The sequence below is a fragment of the Anomaloglossus baeobatrachus genome, chromosome 6, assembly GCF_048569485.1.
Source record: "Anomaloglossus baeobatrachus isolate aAnoBae1 chromosome 6, aAnoBae1.hap1, whole genome shotgun sequence".
Taxonomy (NCBI): Eukaryota; Metazoa; Chordata; class Amphibia; order Anura; family Aromobatidae; genus Anomaloglossus; species Anomaloglossus baeobatrachus.
The window spans coordinates 94124704-94137861 of NC_134358.1; the positions used below are offsets into that span (position 1 = coordinate 94124704).

The 13158-nt window shown below is 46.2% G+C and overlaps 1 protein-coding gene across 1 annotated transcript in view; it reads left to right on the forward strand.

The window, feature by feature from the left end:
• The window catches only part of CNGB3 (cyclic nucleotide gated channel subunit beta 3), a 262617-nt gene that overhangs the window by 7765 nt on the left and 241694 nt on the right, over positions 1-13158 (forward strand). The gene's annotated exons all lie outside the window — the stretch shown is intronic.

Sequence of the window (13158 nt, forward strand, 5' to 3'; positions counted from 1 at the left end):
CCTCCATCTTTTTATCTTTCCCATTAAATTCTACTGTACAGTCTTTAGAACTGAAAAGCCCGAAGAATTGGTGGCTGACTTCTTTTAACCACTTTGCGTTTTTGAAAACCTGAAACAGTTTAAAGACGCTCATAAGATGTTTTTATATTGCAAGTCATTTTTACATAGAAGTACTTACTTTTGTTCTTTTGAGCACTTGAATTCAAGTGAAAGAGACGTATACAGTGTGTTTGTCACGATGACTATAGGATAGCGGGGAACCAGGGTTCCTAATCTGACTCTCAATGTAGGGGACCCTATGCTATCCCTAATCTGTGAGATACACCTGATGGTGGATAGGCCTGAGTCTCCTTCCTGGCCCTGCTCCTGACTAATCCTGAGCTGATTCCCCCCTCCCCCTTAGCCTCGGGAGAGATGGGACAGGAGTGTGATGAAACCCACAGATAAAGACAGACAAGGGAAAACCAAAACTCTATCACACAGCACACACAAAGGTAAAGACAATAAGAGATACAGGAGGAAGAAGAAGAGCAGGAAGGAAACTACAAAACAAAAGAGGTAAACTCCTCAACCGCACCAAGCAATGAGCACCACTACATTCACCAGTAAGTCTGGGGCACCACACCTCACAGACCTAGATATAGAGCAGAATTTGGCGTGCACACAGTAATGAATCCGAGGTGCTAGTGGATGGGTTGTAGTTTACCCATTATAACAGTTCAAAATTCACTATTGCACACTCTGTTTTTGATGCAATGTGAAATATTTTAATGGATGCAGATAGAAAATAGACAGTCAACAAATTTGTTGCCTGTCTATTTTACATCTGCATCCATTAAAAGATTTCACTTTGCATCAGAAATAGAGTGTGCAGTAGTGAATTTTGAACACCTCACAAACCAACATAAAATAAACTATAGCTGGCAGAGGTGGAAGGTTTCCACCAGCATAAATAGGAAAGGAGCAGATGTGATAGGCCCCCCACAACCTATGACCAAACAAGCAAACCGACCAGCAGAGATTAAAGGCCGCTTTACACGCTACAACATCGCTAAAGCGATCTCGTTGGGGTCACGGATTTTGTGACACACATCCGGCCGCATTAGCGATGTCGTTGCGTGTGACACCTATTAGCGATTTTGAATCATTGCAAAAACGTTCAAAATCGCTAATCGGTGACATGCCCCCCTAATCTCGATTATCGTTGTTGCTGAAGTAACGATGTAGTTCGTCATTCCTGCGGCAGCACACATCGCTACGTGTGACACCGCAGGAATGAGGAACCTCTCCTTACCTGCGCCCCGCCTGCAATGAGGAAGGAAGGAGGTGGGTGGGATGTTCGTCCCGCTCATCTCCGCCCCTCCGCTTCTATTGGGCGGCTGCTTAGTGACGTCGCTGTGACGCCGAACAAATTGCCCCCCTTAGAAAGGAGGCGGTTCGCCGGTCACAGCGATGTCGCTAGGCAGGTAAGTAGTGTGATGGTTCTGAGCGATATTGTGCACCACAGGCAGCGATTTGCCCATGTCGCACAACCGATGGGGGCGGGTACGCACGATAGCGATATTGGTAATGATATTGCAGCGTGTAAAGCAGCCTTTACTCTTGCTAGCTTGCCTATAAATCAGCACACAGCAGGTCGACGTTCGAGTTGGTCCCAGACACCAGAGAAACCATTGGGTGGAGTGTCAAAATCTGCAATCTGAACAGCTCCCAACACTGCCATGACAGTCGGTGAAGTTTGCGCTAAACTCAGTGACAGTGTTTAATACGTTCATTTTCTTGGTGACAAATTCGCCACAGGTGGTAACATCCTTGCTGTATTAGCCAATATATGAATTGTTGCAATGTACATCTAAAATTATTTTACTATTTTACATAAGCTAGATAATAACTTGTCCACTGTTGGTGATGGATACATCCTAAAAACCTGGCTAGGCAGGTCGAGTTGTAATTACATGTTTTACAATACTTTGCATTGCATCTGATAGATAGGAGTGCATATTATAAATATGAGTTGATTTCGATTCCCTCTCTAAGCCGTATGATGTCAGTCTGTGTACATACACACTCCATAGGCAGGGGCAATAATAACACTGTCACATTTAACACATGGTGGGCATTTTCAGACCAAAAGGAGTCTGACGTAAAATGAACAAAAACATCAAAACAACACCACAAACAAGATGGGGGACACCAGGAACACAATAACAATGATGGGCCCTGGCTCTAGTGAGGGGGTAGATGGGCACCTCCTATCCTCACCTGTGGCTGTCCCTGCTCTCCTAGCCAGTCCCTATATAGTCTTCGCAACTGTTGCTGAACAGCAACATGATACTCTAAAAAACCCTATAGACACACTGACTAGTGACAGGCAGGTGAGGTACACTAGACCCACCACTGCCCTAATAAGACAAGAGGGTAGGGGAGACAAACAGGATAAACAGCAACTCAAAAGGATAAACTCCCGCTTCTGGAAACCTCCTTCACAGGTCCTTCCACCAAGAGGCCAAAGAACAAATGAATTTGTATCTTCAGCAATGATTGCTGGGTAACACCTTTATTTAAACCTGAAGGGGTGTGGCTACAAAGCAGATGCAACTGAAACACTCAGCTAGGAAGTGCTGGAGAAGCTGCTAGCAGCAAAACTGACATTGATCGTTTCAGTACTAAGAGAAACAAAACCACATTCAAATGCAGAGATCCAGATGGAGATGAGAGGCTCCTGTCCAAAAGCTATTACTAGCACTAGTCTCTAAAAACAGGGAGGCGACCGTGACAAACAGTCCGACCACTTGTCCATTTTTTCAACTATTTCCCAGAGAAATAAAAGAGGAATGATACAGTTCAAAGGAATTAAGAAAATATGTCCCAGAACTGTTTTTACTATGTATATCTGAATTTACCAGCTCAGTTATATCATGGAGTCATACATTTTTGAAGATTGCATACAACTAAATTTAGTTGCATTTAATAAAAATTAAACAACTGAAAAGTGTAGTACAATGTAAATTACACATTAAACCCTACAAGCTAAATCCAGGCTAAAATCTTATAATTTTCAAGCTTTATATCAGCTGAATCACTGCCCATAACGAGGAAGACCAACAAAGCCATTATTAACCAATTCACATTTCTATATACTTTTCTATGTCTCTCTGCGCTATAATCTTCGTATGTGACAATTTATGAAACACTCATTTACCATCAGTTACAAGTCTGTCACCAGCGCAGGCGTCCCCTCCTCGATGTTGTTACTACACCATTGCAGTTCCCCGGGCTTCATGCTGTTCTTTTGATCTTTTTGGCTTCATACTGTATCTCTCACAGCTTGTTTTTATTCTCTTTGTCATTATTTGAAAGTTCACAAAGTAAGTCTGCATAGATGTAAAGCTATAAACAATTTTTAATTGGTTCCCATGACAATATGGGGTATTATAAAATATTAAAAATCTTTTTTTATAAATATATAAAATATTCAATAGCATACTGCTAAATTGTAAAGATTACAGTGTCATTACCATTACTTTGTTATGAAAGTGCACATATTTTACGATCTATACTAGGGTCGTAGATGAAAACCACAAATGTTAGTCTGTTTCTGTTCTAACAATATTTCTAGAAAAGTATTTGTAATTTAGAACACTTCCTTGTATTACTCATAAATCGCATACCATTATGGGCTATTACCTCCATGAATTCGAACTTGAGCATCGTAATTATTGGGTCTTAAATCATGACCATTTATTCTTCCTGCTACATTGGACACACAACGCATCAAACACTTATGCCCCATTAATTCTTAGTGCAGCAGGTGCTACTTTCTCAGAGGAGAGTATGGTGGCTGCCCCTAAACCTATTACTCATCATCCAGTCCTCATGAGGAAGACCTATTACCAAGAAACCAAAATATAAAACATCTCCTAAATTAATATAATTATTAAAAGTTTAAAAAGTCCTTTCTAAATTAGTGGATAAAAGGAGAAAGTGGATGCCAGCAGTGCAAGAAGGCTCAGAAGACTTGGTATGGAAGTCATGCGGTTTATTGTTTATTGAAGTCTATGTCTTTCGAAACCAACTGCTTTCTTCATCACATTACATGATCGGGATGAGGATGGGGGGCATTACTACAGTATCATTGTCCAACTGACAAATGCGCTGTTGGGTGCCTAGGTCCAAATTTTTTCTTATACCGGTATCTATATTTTCTTATATATTTTTATTATATCTAAACATCTAACATCTAAAAATAAAATTAATGTATCAACATTTGAACGACTCTTGATTTCATTTTCCATTAATTTTAACCAATCATCAATGTATGATGGTCTTTTAGGGGTACTTTGCACACTACGACATCGCAGGTGCGATGTCGGTGGGGTCAAATTGAAAGTAACGCACATCCGGCGTCGCTGTCGACATCGAAGTATGTGAATCCTTTTTGATGCAATTAATGAGCGCAAAAGCGTCGTAATCGTATCATCGGTGTAGTGTCCGACATTTTCATAATTTCACTGCAGCGACGATACGATGTTGTTCCTCGTTCCCCTGCGGCAGCACACAGCGCTGTGTGAGAAGCCGCAGGAGCGAGAAACATCAGCTTACCTGCGTCACCGCGGCTCACGCCGGCTATGCGGAAGGACGGAGGTGGGCGGGAAGTTTACGTCCCGCTCATCTCCGCCTCTCCCCTTCTATTGGCCGCCTGCTGTGTGACGTCGCTGTGACACCGCACGACACCACCCCCTTAGGAACGAGGCGGGTCACCGGCCAGAGCGACGTCGCAGGGAAAGTGAGTGCGTGTGACGCTGCCGTAGCGATAATGTTCACGCAGCTATCACAAGATATCGCTGCTGCGACGGGGGTGGGGACTATCGCGCACGGCATTGCAAGCATCGGCTTGCGATGTCGTAGTGTGCAAAGTACCCCTTAGCCTTGCTGAGTAGTAGGCAAGGGGTCTATTTTTCCCTCCAGGAAGCTGAGTGAGTACACCTTGGGCGTGTCCTTGTGTAAACAAAAGAAAAGGTGAGTCATAATTGGGGAGACCTAATGTCACGTTTGTCTCTCGGTGTGGAGAGATTTGTGATGGTTCTACTATTTGAGCTTTCTCCCTACTCTGGAGACTAATACTAAATGTACTTTGCTTTCTGTTGGCACAGCAAGGGTAATGTCAGTTTTCCCTTGCTGCAAGTTTCTTAATTGTAGATCAGCTGCAGCCTTTTGTGGCCACTCCCATCATCATTAAAAATGCCCAAATGCCACCTCTTCCTTGCAGTTAATAGATTCTTCTACTAAGTTCTGCCGTGGAGAGAGGGAGTCGGTTCACAGCTGCTTGTGCAAGTCTTGCTGTTGTTGTGGAGATTCCCTTTGTCCTGTATTTTCTTCCCAGCTTTTGTTTTCCTCCTTTACCATTTGTTGTCTTACCCCTCTGTGTTTGGGTGCTGAGTGATTGAGTTTTGGTTTTCCCCCTGTTTGTCTATTTTCTGCGGGGTTACCTCTATAATATGATTGGGTGGTGGAGAGGGGTTACTAGATCAGGGCTGTTTAGGAGCAGGGCCAGGGTGGCGGCCCAGACGTCCTGACCTTCAGAGGTAATTCTGGGATCAGGGATAGTTAGGGCCCCCCTAGCCTGAGGGTCAGATCAGGAGCCCTTAGCCCCATTACCTCCATAACATCTCGTGACACCTAAGGCTTATGCAGAATTGATGGCTGTTTTAAAGTCCTGAACACATTCAACTGCTTCTGAAGTTAGGTGAAAGAGTTTAGTTTTAATGGATATATCATACAGTGGTTGCAATAAAACAGAAGCATGTGGGATCCACTTGTTAGAGTAATCTATAAGACCGAGAAACATACAAATGTACCGCCCCGTGCTCGGCAGCCAAGCCGCTCAGATCCGGACCTTCAGTGGGTGGCTCGAGGGCCTCCGGACCCGGGGGTCCTGAGGTCACGTCAATCAAAAGGGGGTTTGCGGTTTTGGGATGTAGGTGTACGGCCGGAGCCGTGTTAAGTTCATGACGCCACCCACGGGATGTAGTGAAGGTGGACACCACCGCTGCAGTTACGGGGCACCCGGGGGAGATGTTGTGCAGCAAGTTGTTAACCCATCCGTAGGCAGAGATGGTGGCCCCAGGACCCGTTGGGGGTGTTTGGCGGTGCAGGGAGATGGGCGGCCGGAGGGCACTGATGTGTTACGAGGGGGACCCGGGGAAGCGTGCCTAGATGGTATAAGGACAGCTTCCGCCGGTCAATGTCCACTGGGCGGTGTAGGGGACCGCTGCTATGGCTGGTGAAGAGTGAGCGGGTTGCTGCTAGCGATCGTCTGTTACATCACAGACGATCTATGTACACCGGGCTGCCCTAACCTGTGAGGGTTGTATGACATGGGGCTACCAGCTCGGTGTACCTGTTGCACGGGGAAGCACAGAGGTGCCCACGTACGTGTGCCAGCGGAAGTCACGGGAATGTGAAACGAGGGTAGCACAGAGGTGCCCACACACGTGTGCTTTCAAGAACCAGGTGAGTCCGACAGAGACTCGAGGAGCTCACTTGGAGCAGGAACACAGCCTGCTAATCGAGATACTGCCGGAGCAGCAAGGCAGGGGCACGACCTGCAAACCAGGTACTGCCGGAGCAGTAAGGGCAAAGCCCACAAGAGGAAAACAAATGACTGCACAGCGGCGTGGCAGCACGCTGCCAGTCATCCAACACTAGAGGACGGTCGCGCGTTGCCATGTTGGCAGGAGGAGCTTTTAAGGAGGTACAGCTCCACCCAAGGGCAGGCGCGAGGTGGAGATGACGGACTTGACCCAATTAGGGTCCACGACGTCCCAGCCCGGCCAGTCAGGATTCACCTCATCACCTCCCTCGTCATCAGGCCGTGTGATATCAGTGGGCGAATCAGAACATGCCACGTGGTGCACATGCTCACCTTCCTGCCTCTGCGACATAGAGGCGGGATCCTCGGTCTCACCATGTGCAGAGATAAGGGAAGTCTTGCTGCTTCCCTGAGCAGATAACTTCTGCACACTGCGCAACCTCTGTGACCTTCTGCGCTGCTGAGCAGGAGGACCTGTGGCAGGCAAGGAATAGGAGACCGTCTCATTCCCTGCAACAGAAGAACCACTAGGTGTCACCCTTCTGCTGCCTCTCTGATCAGGCATCTCCTGTACACGGCGCAGTCTCCCAGAACTTCGGCGCTGCTGAACAGGAGGGCTTGTGGCAGGCAAGGAATGGGAGGCCGCATCAGTCCTTGCCACAGGAGAGCCACGAGGTGTAACACTGATGTACTCACTATTAGTAAACACATGAGTCTCTGGTAAACCAAGGTGATGGTGGTTGGTGCTTGCAGCTGGCTGCAGTCTGGTCCCCCACCCGGTTGGTGGTCTCTGTCTTTCTCCTGCACCTGTTTGTGATGGTGTACTACCTGCACTTGCAACTTCAGGAGTCCGCTCCCGGCTTTTGGTTGCCTGAGGAGCCCTTTGCCCGCAGACGCTGGCCCGTGGGATCTCTGAGCCGTGGCGGTGGCTTTCTATCCCTCTCGTTGGGCTGTTGCCTTCAGTCGGGACTTTGGGTGGGACAGGACCTCTAGTCCTGGCCGCAATCAGTGAATTAGCTAGACCCCAGTAGCTTTTGGACCTAGCTTCAGGGTCTGAGTACCCCTCTTTGTGCTCCGGTTTCTGAGTCGGTTCCCCGGGTCGGTACTGGTGGGCCACTACCCTGTCCGGGTTCCACCGAGCCATCTTCCTGGCTCCTGCAGACGGAGACCGCCGTCTGCCTCCTAGCCAGCAGTACCAGGGCTCCTACCCTGGCACCGGTTCAGTTTGGGTCCTTCCTCTGCTGGAGTTGCACACAGCTCCAGCCCACACATCTCTCCAGTTGAACTCCTCAACAGGACTGAACTTTCCCGCCCCAGGCTGTCTGAGACTCCTCGGTGGGCGTCTTCCAACCGCCTGGTTCCGCCCCCTGGTGTGTCCATCAAGCACTGAGGGAGGTGACTAGGGTTTTATGTGTTTGACTGCTGTCACCTGTTAGGGAACAGTGTAGTGCGGGGCCCTATTTGTGACTACCTGACCCGGCCAGGGCATCACACAAAGCTCTCAAGTGTGATACAATGTGCTAAAAATACTAGATGGCAGAATAGTAATTTGGATTTGGATTCCTTGCACCTATTGTCTCCTAAAAATATCTCAGAAATACCTAGAAACCAGAAATCATCTCCCAACCTGCTTGGTGTCATATAAAGTAGCTAGCACTGGTTTAGTTTCCATCAGGGGCATTTTAACCCTCACAGCACTACCCTTGGTATTGTAGTTTGCGAGACCAGATGAGAGGGTTTTCATCAGTTCTAAGTATTGTTCTGGCTGCCCTGGTGTCCACTAAACCACTGATAGGCTCACTTCCGTGTCACATTAAAGTAATTGAGGAGGTGGGATTATCATTATTTGAAGGGAGGATGGAAAAAAGAGGGTTTATTTGTACATGTGGGTTACATATTTCCTATTTATTCTCAACCTGACCCTGGGTGTTATTGGGGCTTGGCCTGGTACAGAACCTCCCATCTCTTCACAATTAAAACATTTGATCTGAGACAGGTTTTATCCTCTTCCACCTCTCCGTTTAAACTGCCCATTCTGGAGAGACCAGGGGACTTATGCTTTAACCACTCCTATTTATCTTCAGTACTTCTTCACATAGTAACTTCTCCAAAGCCATAGCATTATATTAGGAGCATATATTACCTAACCTATTCCCAATGGGTTTCTGTAGATTATTGACAAAAGCATTGCAAATACTTGGTCACGATTTGAGCCCTGAGAGTAAAATCTATGTCCACCTGTTTGATTGTCATTGGATGATGGGCGTGCTAGTGGTCATCAGGTGGGTGCATTAAATATACATTTCTACCAATTTCCTTGTATCCACTGTTATCTGTTATATACTTTACTGGACACTTTAAACCATTCTGGTACAACCTTTTTACATCTGTGAGGGGGTGTAAGGTTCGGCCGCCCCAGATTTGCAAATCTACTATGTGTGAAGTGTAATGTTTGAAGTTCGTCTTATGATGTAATGTGTCCATACGGCCATTAGGTGGCCACAATGTGTAAGCTTCTTCCCTGGTACTCCCAGGTTCGAGGGAGTTAATGAAGGCGAGGGGCTTAAGGCTACTTTACACACTGCGATATCGGTCCCGATATCGCTAGTGTGGGTACCCGCCCCCATCTGTTGCGCGACACGGGCAAATCGCTGCCCGTGTCGCACAACATCGCCCAGACCCGTCACACATACATACCTGTCCGGCGACGTCGCTGTGACGGGCGAACCGCCTCCTTTCTAAGGGGGCGGTCCGTGCGGCGTCACAGCGACGTCACTGAACCGCTGCCCAATAGCAGCGGAGGGGCGGAGCTGAGCGGGACGTAACATCCCGCCCACCTCCTTCCTTCCGCATAGCGGCCGGGAGGCAGGTAAGGGGAGCTTCCTCGTTCCTGCGGCGTCACACGCAGCGATGTGTGCTGCCGCAGGAACGAGGAACAACCTCGTTACTGCTGCAGTAACGAGATTTGAGAATGGACCCCCATGTCACCGATTAGCGATTTTGCACGTTTTTGCAACGATGCAAAATCGCTTATCGGTGTCACACGCAACGGCATCGCTAATGCGGCCGGATGTGCGTCACAAATTCCGTGACCCCAACGACTCCGCATTAGCGATGTCGTAGCGTGTAAAGCCCGCTTTAGGCTAAGTTCACACTTCTGTTGTTTTCAATCCGTCAGGTCCGTCAGCAACGGATCAGTTGTTTTTTAGATGTCAACTGATGCAACTGATGTGTTTTTCACAGGATTCCTTTCACAGGAATCCTGTGAAAAAACGCATCCGTTGCGTCCGTTACATCCGCTATGCGTCCGTTTCTTGACGGATCAGTCATGATCCGTTTGCGTTTGGGACAGCCCAGTGGGCGTGCCAAACATGCTGGGCATGCTCAGTAGAGCATGACGGAATCCAGCGCTGGATTCCGTCGTAAGACGGATTACGACGGAATCCAGCACCATAGACCTACATTGCAAGTGTGACGGATGGCGACGGAATCCTGCGTGGTGCGTTGTTTTCGACGGCCTGAAAAACGTTACATTCTGCGTTGTTCCCCGCCCGGTGGTCAGTCAAAAAAACGACTGACCGCGATGCAGCGGACGAAACGCAGGGTCATCAGTCGCAATCCGCCACTAATGCAAGTCTATGGGACACAACGGAATCCGCTAAACGGATAGCGTTGTTTACCATAGCAGCGGATTGTGACTGATACATTTTAACGGAAGTGTGAACTTAGCCTTAGTCAGAGAAAAACGGTTAGGAAGACAGGAAGTGGGAGAGTAACAGACTGTGTCTGTGGAGATGTGATGGATGAGAATCCCATTTACTTTAATTTGGCATGACCTTCTGGGTCGAATCCAGGTGTCGGACACACAGTGTGGCCTGGGTATACCTAACAAACCCCATCACTCAGCGGAAGGTCAGTGGTCTCTTGAGGGAAAAGTAGGTCCTGAAGAAACTGGGCACTGGAGTGCTGTCAAAGAAGGCCCTGTCTATAGCCTCCAGCTAAGTCACTGTGGGTGTGACGAGGAGTGATTGGAAGGGCTTTTTGATTCTGCCATGAACAATGAAGATAAGTAAGGGGATGAGAGGCACAGGAGCTCCACTGCAAACCCGAGGACCATGGAAGCGGTCGGCAGGTCTGTATGAATTATCCGTTGCCAACGGTAAGTTCTTTGGAGAACAAGAATGTGGAGACAAGAATATTGAAAAACTGTATTTGAAGCTGACAAGCAAAGATGTTTGGTGTTGGTACTTGTGACGCATGAAGAAAAAGTATGCTTATTACTATCTTGCCCTAACGTGGTGGTTGGGGTGCAGAAGAAGATCATTGGGCTGTGTGGCAGCCAAACAGCAGACTCTGCCACTAACGAGCCCCCGACCACCTCTTTAACACATCCACTGTCTTTTAAGCAAGCTGCACATTCACAAGCAAACCTGTTCTGCCTTTCTGTATCTAAACATCATGCTTTCTAAAAAATGTACCCAAATAGTACTGAACTACCTTAATAGCAGTCACTTCTGTGTCACCCGGACACCGATTCTGCTGATTACACAGTGTGGCAATCAATATATTTAGACAATTAGACTACTGTCACAGAGACACTGTCTAATTACTCTTTTATTCACTTTTCAGACACTAAAGGCAGTGTGACACACAGAGATAAATTTGTGGCAGATCTGTGGTTGCAGTGAAATTGTGGACAATCAGTGCCAGGTTTGTGGCTGTGTACAAATGGAACAATATGTCCATTATTTCACTACAACCACAGATCTGCCAAAGATTTATCTCTGTGTGTGACGGGCCTTTACTCAAATTAATTGAGTTGTTGGATACCTGGTTGTTTGATCTGTAACTATGTGGTACATCAACCAGAAAGCAAATAAAATAATTCCAGTCAAAATCAATGTCTGACTAGCATTTGTCCACTTTGAAATACACTGACAAGTATCACTCATTTGGTCTTTCATCAAAACCCTCCATCACACTCCATTTTTTCACATAATACTCTGCTCGTTGTAGTCACAGTAGCACCGTACTAACCACTTACAATGGACGTATTAGGAACAATGATTGCTAATTACTGCTGCTTTGTGTATTGCTGTCTGATGTCCTGTTGATCCTTGATGGTACTCAGAACACCACGTCTGCCCACATTCTCCATCAGGAAGTGTAGAGTAGGTAATTTTAAAGTGGTAGGCAATCACTGTCAAATCCTGGGTCAGTCAAAGACTCCAAATTATATCTGTACACAGGTAGAGCTGAAGCCGGAGAAGAACAAAAATAAAATGCAAGTGGTTGAATCTCAATTCCTCTTTTGAAGTACTCACAACTGGGGAATTTATTCATCCTCAAACGTGTGGTATGACATCTGTACAGCAAATCATATAATGCCACTAATCTATTGATAGGTACATGTTCCTATCATAACAAAGTCTACACTGACACATATACTGACAAGCAAAAGGGTAACAATGTTTTGAACTTTTGACTTTCAGGCTCCATATCTTACCATCCACTACAGCTTTGAGTGTGAGACTATCTTCATGTTATAGACAATCATCTTGGCTATCTCATACATAAATTTGACTTGCCACTATTTAGCATATGATTAGTTGTGCAGATTCTTCTCATTTCACTGCATTGTAACTGTTTTGCTACTAAAATCTCATTTTAAATGTTTATTATTTTGTTAGTATTTTGTAAATCCACCTTTGACTTTCAGCACTGCCTGAATCCTCCTGGACATGCTCTCAATCAGATTTAAGCATGCACAACTGAAATATGATCCCAGGTATCTTCTACACATTCCCAATGTTGGTACATACTGTTCAATTAAATTTGGTATGTATACAGCTTTTTCAACTCTACTCACAAGTGTTCAATTCGGTTGAGGTCTGGGGACTGTGGGGCCAATCCAGCACCTATACTTCCTTGTCATTGAAGCAGTTCTTCACCAATCTCGATGTTTGCTTTGGGTCGTTGTCCCACTGGAACACTATGTCGTCCTTTTCAAACCCGTATTACTCGAGTGTACAAAGTAACTCATCTTGAAGGATACTCAGATACTGTATATCTCAGTATTAAAACCACCATCAACCCTGGTCCAGTATCCAATGCCTTTAGCTGGGAAATAGCCCCTTTTTCCAGACCCATTTGTACCCATCAGAGCTTAGTCTATTGACTTCAGTCTTATCACTCCAAATCACCCGTTTCCAATCTTCTACTGTTCACTTTTTGTACTTTTTTGCAAACTTGATCTGACGCATCTTATGACGATATTGAAGTCGAGGCTTCTTTACCTTTTTTCAGGCAACTATTTCAGACTTGTGTAACATGCGTTGTACAGTGCCTTTCTTGGACATTTGTCATCTCACTATTGCAATGCATACGAGCTGCCTCCACTCCCGTGTTTGCCTCACCAGAATTGATAGAGCCTTGTGATCAGCCGAGTTGTTGACTCGAATATTTTGCCAGGACGTGCACCTCTTGACTTTTGAATGGATGGATGGACTTAATTTCTTATTCTCCCAACTGTCATGGCACTGATATGATACAGTTTGACAATTTTC